The following is an 8,410-nucleotide window of genomic DNA, read 5'->3' on the forward strand; positions in this document are numbered from 1 at the left end:
CTCGGTGTCCAAGGGGAATGGGTACCTCCCTGGAGGGTGGACGGGGAGACAGCAGACTAAGGTCCTGGTCCCTGGTAGAGCCACCCCGCCTGGTCCTTTCCTCAGCAGCCTTACATCATGTGAAGACAAGAGAACACTCCCCACTTCCATCCTCCTCGTCTCCCCTCCCCATGCCCTGCAGCCCTCCCTGGCCTCGCAGCCCTCAGGGATGACAGGCCCCTGCCCCTGAGCTTTCTCTCATCACTGCTCCCCCTTTGTAGAAATTCTATGGCCTTGCGTCCTGCGGCTTTGCTTAGGCCTTTCACACCTCTGCCTCCACCTCCCTCTCCATCCAGCTCTCTGGCATGTGTCCTTGCAAACCCAGGGAGCCAGAGCCTCTGCCTTCCCTCCCTCCCCCGGGCCAGGCCCTGTCCTTTGCTCTTGTTCTCGTTACACAAGGCACTTGCCACACCCTATGAAGGTTGACATTTTACCCTCAATACCCCCGGGCACCAACGCCAGAGCAGACACTAGGCTGTGGCCCCCCACTCTGTCCTTTTGTGCCCAGCTCGGGGCCCAGCATGTCCTGGTGCTTAGTAACGACTGAGGAGGGACTGACGGAAGGCACTAAAGATGTGCAGAGACCCATGCTGGTTTTCAAGGTTCCAAATCCTACCAGCCAGCATCAATCTCCCTTTGGGGGCCCTCTGTGCCTCTTGCAGACCCCCCTTCTTCCCTCAACAGCAGAGGCTTCCTCCCGGCTCTGGTCCACCTGAGTCCTCCAGAAGCCTGGCCACTGTGAGGCAGCCCTGGTCTCAGGGGCCTAGGGTCACCTCTCCCCAGGGGCAGGGCAGCCCGTAGGCCACCTCCCTGAGGTACGTATGAGGCAGGAGGCTCCTGAGAAGCCCAGGCTGTGTCTGTGACCTGGAATGGAGGACAGAGCCTGCGCCTCTTGTGCTCATGTGACGACCTTAGAGCTGACGGGAACCTGCCCACAGGCAGGACCATGGGGCGGGTGGGCATCTGGGTCCATTGCGGGGTTCCCGTGGGCCTGGGCCACAGGGCTGTGGGCAGGGAGCACTCACCTTCTTGCAGCACAGCCGCCAGATGCACCAGATCAGCACCGGGAACATGAGCAGGGCCGGGATGAGGGCAACCAAGTAGAGAGGGTTGAAATTTGGGACGAAATGTGGGGGAGACGGCGGGGGATTTGGTGTGGGATCTGGTGAGGCATCTCGCAGGGGATCTGGCAGGGGATCCGGCAGGACATTTCGTGTCTCAGACTGCAAAAAGCACATGTGGCAGAGGCGTGGGGTCGCCTGGGTGGCCTCTTCCCAGGCGCCCACCACCTGGCCTCCCACAACAGACATACTCGTCTGCCCGCTCCCTCTTCTCCTCAGGTTGCCCCACCTTGATGGACCACAGCAGGACGAGGAGGCCAAGGCTGGGACCAGGAGAGCCACTCTGGAGCCCTGGGTCACAGACCCCACCACTGGCTCTGCTCAGAAGCTCTGCCCCAGAGCCCTGTCAAGGTATTCCAGAATCTTCCACGGACTGACCAAACCCAGCCCTCAGTGCATGCCATGTTTGACAGTACAGGGGTGTTGCGAGGACCACAAAAAGCTACAGAGACACAGACGGGTGAGGAGGGGCTGCTGGGCCCACTGAGAGGTGGGGGTGCAAGAGCAGAGGCAGGAGCCCCGGGTCCAGCCTCCATCGCCTCTCTCCGCACTTCATGGCTCTGCAACCTTCGGCAAAGCGACTCAACCTCTCTGAGCCTGTTGTGTCCTGTAACGAGGAAATGAGCGGGCACTTGTTGGGTTTGAGAGCGATTACAGCAAGTCCGGGACAGGCCAGGTCCATGTGGGGGCTTAAGGAACGGGAGCTACTGTGTTCCTCATGACCACGGGAAAGGGTACCGCATCTGTGGACACGCACGCTGCACAGCCCTTCCCCACACGAAGTCTCTGCTCTCAGAGAAGCAGGAGAGGGAGAGTGGGGTGACAGAGCCTGTGCCCAGGAAACAGGGCCCTGAGGTGAGAGGCAAAGGCCAGGCTGACGGTGATGCCCTGTGCTGGCCCAGAGCCACAGGCTGCTCTTGAGTTCTTTCTAAATGCGCCTGTCGAGGGCGGGCTGTCAGCTGGTGGGACTCCTGACAGGCGAACGCGTGAGTTCAGCTGCTGACCCGTGAGTGGATGTCCAGGGACAGCGAAGACACACACATGGAGGACCGTCAGCACCGCTGCAACCCTCACAAGCTGGTACTGGACACACGGTGGAGGCCATAGGCGCAGGCGTCCCTCCTCCCACGCACACATCTTCCATCACCTAACGCTCTCTGTCGCCCGAGTCATGCTGCCCCGGGCTGAGGCACCCGGATGATGAGAAGCTCTGACGAGTGGGCTCCCGGGGGGCAGCACCTCCATTCCCAGGTGCCTCTCCCTGAGCTGAGTCCCCGGCCCTTCCCCACAGCCCTGACAGCTTCCCCACCCACAGAGGAGACACTTCCTGCAGAGGTCAGAGAGAGTTAGCGCAGAGGGACAGCTGAGGAGCAGAAGAGAGGAGGACAGGCAGAAGGGAGGCTGAAGACATCTGCAAAATGACAGCAGGTGTCCCCAAGCAGGCTTGGGGGCGGGGGCTGTGACAGTTATGAATGGGTTCAGAGCTGTACCAGTAGCTTGAGCACCAGTGCAGTGTAAACACACCCTGGCTGTGCAGGGCCACAGCTGAGCCCACCCTCCAGATCCCCTGTGCCAGGGACCCTGATTTGGAGGGCCTGGGAACCCCAGAGGTCCTGGACTCTGGCTCCTAGCACACACCCTCCAGCCTCTCCCACTCACTCCGGCTGGAATCCAGGATGGAGCCCTGACGTCCCTACCGCTAGAACCGAGTCAGGGAGGTGGCAACGTGGGAGACAGCATGGGCAGAGACTCGGAACTGTTTCTGGGGTTGGCTTAGAGTTCTAACTGGTCCCCTCCAGGCGCCTTCAATGACACTTGGTTCACAGAGAGCAGAGGTTCTGCAAGGCCTGGCCAGCTGGCTGCACCCCTGGTGCTCCTGTAGAAGCACTCCCAGGGCACTTCCCAAGCCTGAGCTGGGGGGACAGCTCCCCGAGGAAGGCCTTAAGGTCCCGGCTGACTGAGATGCTGCCCGAGGTGCCTGTCTGCACCAGCTACTTGCTTGGCCTGCCTGGAGTGTTGTTCTCCCCTCCTGATCCCCAGGGTGTCTCTCCCTCCAGCCCCGCAGAGAGGTTGCAGCCCCACCCTGGCACTCACACAGTCCTTGCTGGTGATGCTAACGTCATTGTTGATGAAACTGATGCCATTGCTCAGGCTAACTTCAATGAAGACTTCCCTAAAGCACAGAAAGGGCAGACAGTGACGACCAACCCAGACAAACACAGTTCTTGTACTTGACTCAAACTGTAGCCTCCAGGTCTTATTGTAACGACTTTGAACACCAGGCATTTTGGCCACCGGAGAGCAGACAGCATGGGTAAGGAGAGTTCACCCGAAGCTCTATGAGGTCAACCTGTGCAGTGAAGGCTGACCAGGCAGTGAGGAGCCCTGCATGGGGTCTGATGCCTGTGGCCATGGGCTAAGTGACCAGCGATGGTTGCTTGGTGTCACTATCCCGACTCTTCTGTATTTAGAGAGTATGTTGGCTTACCTCTGAAAGCTGCCTGGAGCAAAGGATCCCTCCCTGGGGGACACCATCTCCCGCATCCTGCCCTCCTCAGCAGATCCTGGGCCACAACAGATGCCTGAGCACCTTGGGGGACCACCACCAGGGGTAGCTATGCTGGATGCCCTGAGCCTTCTGATGTCAGCCATCTGCTGTCCCAGCAGAGGTAGCATCACACATTACAGACACTTCATGGTGGTAAAAATTGTCCACCTGGTCTCTGAGCTGGGCACTTACTGGTCTGGCTTCTCTATCTTTACTCCTGGGCACATTATTGTGGTATCTTCCACAGAGGTGGGTTTTTCATCTAAAAGAAAATCACATGAGAACGTCAGTGGACACGTCCGTCCATCCACCTCTCCCCTCCTCCCTGCCCTTGGCAAGCAGAGTTAACGCTTGGGCAGACGCCAGCTCCTCTTCTCTCTGCCTTCTTCTATCCAAAGATACCACTGCGTTCCTACCAGGCACCAGGCACCAGGCCATGCTCTGAGGTTTAAGGGGAACAAGGCAGGCAGAGTCCCTGCTCTCAAGGGCATCACACTTGAGGGACTGGAGAGGGAGAAAGACAATGAAATAACAAACAATGAACAAAATGAATGCCAGAGAGTGATAAGTACCATGACATCACTAGACAAGGGAAGGGACAGAGAATGGAATGGAAAGGACAGCTGCTTAGGAATGGGTGACCTGTCCTGCCTGTCAGAGAAAATTTCTCTTTCAGAGAAACTGAAATATTTACATATGAAATGCTGCTTGTCTGGGATTTACTTCAAAATAATCGATGGCTAGGGTATCAACAAAGCCAGATTGGTCAGGGTTGATAATTATTGAAAGTAGGTGAAGGCTGCTTCAAGGTCATTACACAGTTTTTGCTCCTTTTGTATATTATTGAAAATTTCCATTAAAAATAAGGTCTCTCTGAGGAGGCGTTCCTGGACCTGAAACCAAATGAGGGGAAAGCCAGGGAGAGATGCGAGGGAAGAGTGTTCTGTGCTGTGGGATGGCATGTGCCAAGGCCCTGAGGCGTGACTACCTGAGCTTGCTGAGGAGGACAGAAGTGAGTGAGGAGAGGTGGGCAGGCCTCGTGGGCCCTGGGAAGGGGTTTGGGTTTATTCTAGGTACAATGAATCCGTCGAGGGCTGGCCAGACCCGGATATGTTTTAGACAGGCAACATCCAACTGCATCAGGTACTGTGCTAAGTGCCTTACATACACTATCCCAACTAATTCTCGGAAGAGACCTCTGTCTGGAGCCCCACCAGGGCTTGCTGGTGGACTCGATGTGGGGATGAAAGCAAAGAGGAATCAACATGACATGCAGGTTTTTGACCAGAGCAACTGGGTGGATGGTGGTGCCACCTACCGAGACAGGGGAGCCTGAGGAGGGAACAGGGGCTTTCTTTGTTCTTGTGTTCTGGTTTCTTTGTGTGTGGAGTTGGTACTCACCAGGCTAAACAGAATTCCATAACTTGCAGCTGTGGAGCCTTCTCAGTCCTGAGCCCAAACTCTTTTTGTAGCCCTGAACCGTGGGTCAGGGCTATTCTCTACGGAATGGTCATTTCCTCGTAAGCAGCTCTTTGGCTCTAACTCTGTTGTCAGATTAGCTATGAACTTCTGAACTGTGTTACTGCTTGTTTGGTGCTGATAATGAAAACTAATGGCCAAGTACCGTTAGGGGAAAGGACTTGGGTCTGAGGGGTGGGATGCTTGGGATTAAGTGGGAAAAAAATCTGAAAGAAATGCAATGCCTTTCTAGTAGGGTGTTCACAGGCCAGAGCAGGGAGAAGGCGGTGATGGCAGGCACCCGGCACAGCAAGGGCCCAGCAAAGCATGGGGGCTGGAGAGGAGTTTTCAAACCAATATTAGCTGATTAAACCCAATACTACAGTTGCCTCAGTTTAAAGATTTCTTAAAAATATAAAAACACACACTAAAGACATAATATAAAACATATACAAACAGTGATATAAATATTTTCTTCTTTATGCTTCTATTTTCTAAAACACGTTCACAGATGTTTTAAGCAGAAGAAAACGTAATTAAAAACAACCAAATCAATCCTTATGAGGGCATCAGAGCTTCTGGCAATAAACAGCCCAGATTGGCCTCTTCTGGCTGGCCTCTGACCGGGGGCAGAGTGGCCGTCAGCAGAGGGGCCGAGGACTGTGGGACAGGATCTCCCTTGTGAGAGCCTGGCCCTGGTCCACCTCAGACAGAAACACTGTGATCTCGGGAGAGCAGGACAGCCAGAGGCCACAGAGGAAGCATCTGAACACACTTCCTGGGGTACACGTGGTGTCTAACCTTCCTCAAGAACCGTCTTCTCACAAGGCTGAAGCTAGACTGGGCAATGAGATCACCTGTGGCTACTTTGCAGCTCTTCCTGCACCAGCTTGTGGCCTTGGGCAAACCCTTTAATCATCCCTGCCTCTGGTTCCAGATCCACACAAAGGGGTAACAATAGGTCTCTTCTGAGAATGAGTGGGGATAGCGTATGTGAAGCCCTTAGCACGTACCTGATGTAGTCAGTGCTCAGTACACATTAGCTCTCTGTATAAGGGAGTTACTCAGTCCCTAAGCCTCTCCTCAGAAAGTACAGACAGGGACACAATCCCTGAGGCTGCCTACACAACGCTGCAGTGGGGGAATGTGGCAGTGACAGTGCTCTGCCCCGTTCTAGGCACCCATGGAAAGAAGGAGAGACGGCCTAGAAGTGTGCTGGGGCAGGGGAGTTGCTCCGGGTTTACCAGATGGCCCTGGAAGAAGTCACTGAACATAGTAGATGATCAGATCAAATGAAGGCATCCAGGGGCCAACCGGGAGATTGAGGAGGAGGCAGACAGTCCAACTGTTCCCCATGCCCTCTGTGGGGAAGGTCACACCCACCTCAGCGCTGAGGTACAACATCTGCCTGCCCCAACTCTGGGCTTCCTCAGGCCGCTCAGCTATCATGGGGGTTCACCCGATGCCTCTGTATTTCCAAAAACTAGATTTACATATGTGCTAGAGCTGAGATAGTGCAACCACCACAGTGGCCCCACTTGGCAGTAGGGAAAGCAGAGGTTGAGAAGAGAACACTCATTGGGTCAGGGACACACAGGTGACGTGTGCCTGAGGCAGGATTCCAGGACCCAGGCCAGCAGTTGGCATTGTCTCTCAATCCAGGGTGGACACACCTTCCTGGGGAAGCTACCAGTGCACCGGCACGGCCTCAGGGCCCCGGGGCTGCCTCCACTTCCCACCTGTGGAAGCAGACCTATGGCATTTGGGTCCTTGGGTCTCAGGCGGACTGGGAGCTGAGGAAAGCTAAGGGCATGATGCTGTGAGGGCAGACCCTGCACCCCACACCCAGCCCCGGCAGGGGGAAAGCCCCGCTCCAAGTCCTCTTGTGGTGCTGGGGGCTGATGACTTCCTGGCTTGCAGATGAAGGGGAGGTGGCCAGGCTTCTCAGGTAGGTCCCTCCTCTGCTTGTCCATGCAGCCTCTATCCCCACAGCGTCCACAGAGAATGGTCAGCAAGGGCTTTGAAGGCTTGGCTGGCTGAGGGGAATGCAGCCTGGCGTGGGAAATTTGTCACGTGGAGGCTCAAGGGGACTACTTACCAAATAATTCGGTGTCGCTGAACTTGAATCTACAAATAACATCATCCTTGTTCTTTGCATTATTAAAGCCTTTTCCAGAAATCTTCAATTCATAGTTTTCTGCAAGGGCAACATCCAGATATCTGTGTGAGGAGGGGCTGAGTGCTGTCCTCCCTCTGATCTCACAAGTATGGCAGGCCACCTCCGTAACGGAATTCCCAGGAGGCTCCTATAACGAAGCAGCTGTGTCTGAACCAGCCATGGGTGGTGATCCCCACAGGCTTCCCAGCCTTTCAGCCGTGATCCCCACAGGTGAGATCCCCACCTGTTGTTGCTAAGGGTTCATTCAGAGGTGGCTGGGCTGGGCCTTGAGTACCCGGGGGCCCTTCACCACCTATCCTGACCCATTGAGCCCATTAACGGCACCCAGCTTCATGCCCTGACATCCTGAGGTGCTCTGTAAGGGGTGCAGGTGGTGCTCTCTCCCAGGCCCTCCTTCACATAAATGGGAGAGGAGCCTAGACTACACAAGCTGAAGACAGCCCTGTCTCATGCCTAAGCTAGGCACCCAGGCTGCTGGGGCTGCCCTGGCACATCCCCGCCCCTGAAGCACACACCAGGGGATAGAGAGAGGGCAGCTAGCGGGCCTGCGCCTGGGGAGTTAGCCGGGATAACATGCAGGTCTTCCTGCTGCAAGCCCAAGGTCATTAGCCCCCACCGCTGCCTCCTGGCCCAGGCCTGGCTAATTCCAATCAAGATGCTTGATTTGCCCAAGGTCCATCGACTCGAGGGCAATTCCTCAGGAATGCCAGCGTGACCTTGGACCTGGCAGTCCCCATTCCTCCTGCTTCAGGTCTTCCTGCTGCACCTAGCTTATAAAGACAAAGTCTGCACATTCTCAGCCTTGAAGAGAACAGACTCTTGGGCTGTGGGCCAAAGCTGCCCTGCGGACAAGTTTTGTTAGGTTTTCAAGTGTTTCAAGACAACGGGAGCCCACATGTAAAATGCAGGCTGCCCCTCTGCCTGCATGCCCTTCCTTCCTACCTGTGTCCCCTGCTGCCCTCAAGTCCCTCTTCACCTCTGCAGCAGGACCCCCACGGTCTCTAGGGCCTGTGGCTCTCCCAGAGGGTCTGGTTAGCTCCGGAGAGTCTCCATAAGTGGAAGGCA

Source organism: Diceros bicornis, chromosome 6 (assembly GCF_020826845.1).
Source record: "Diceros bicornis minor isolate mBicDic1 chromosome 6, mDicBic1.mat.cur, whole genome shotgun sequence".
NCBI classification, from domain to species: Eukaryota; Metazoa; Chordata; class Mammalia; order Perissodactyla; family Rhinocerotidae; genus Diceros; species Diceros bicornis.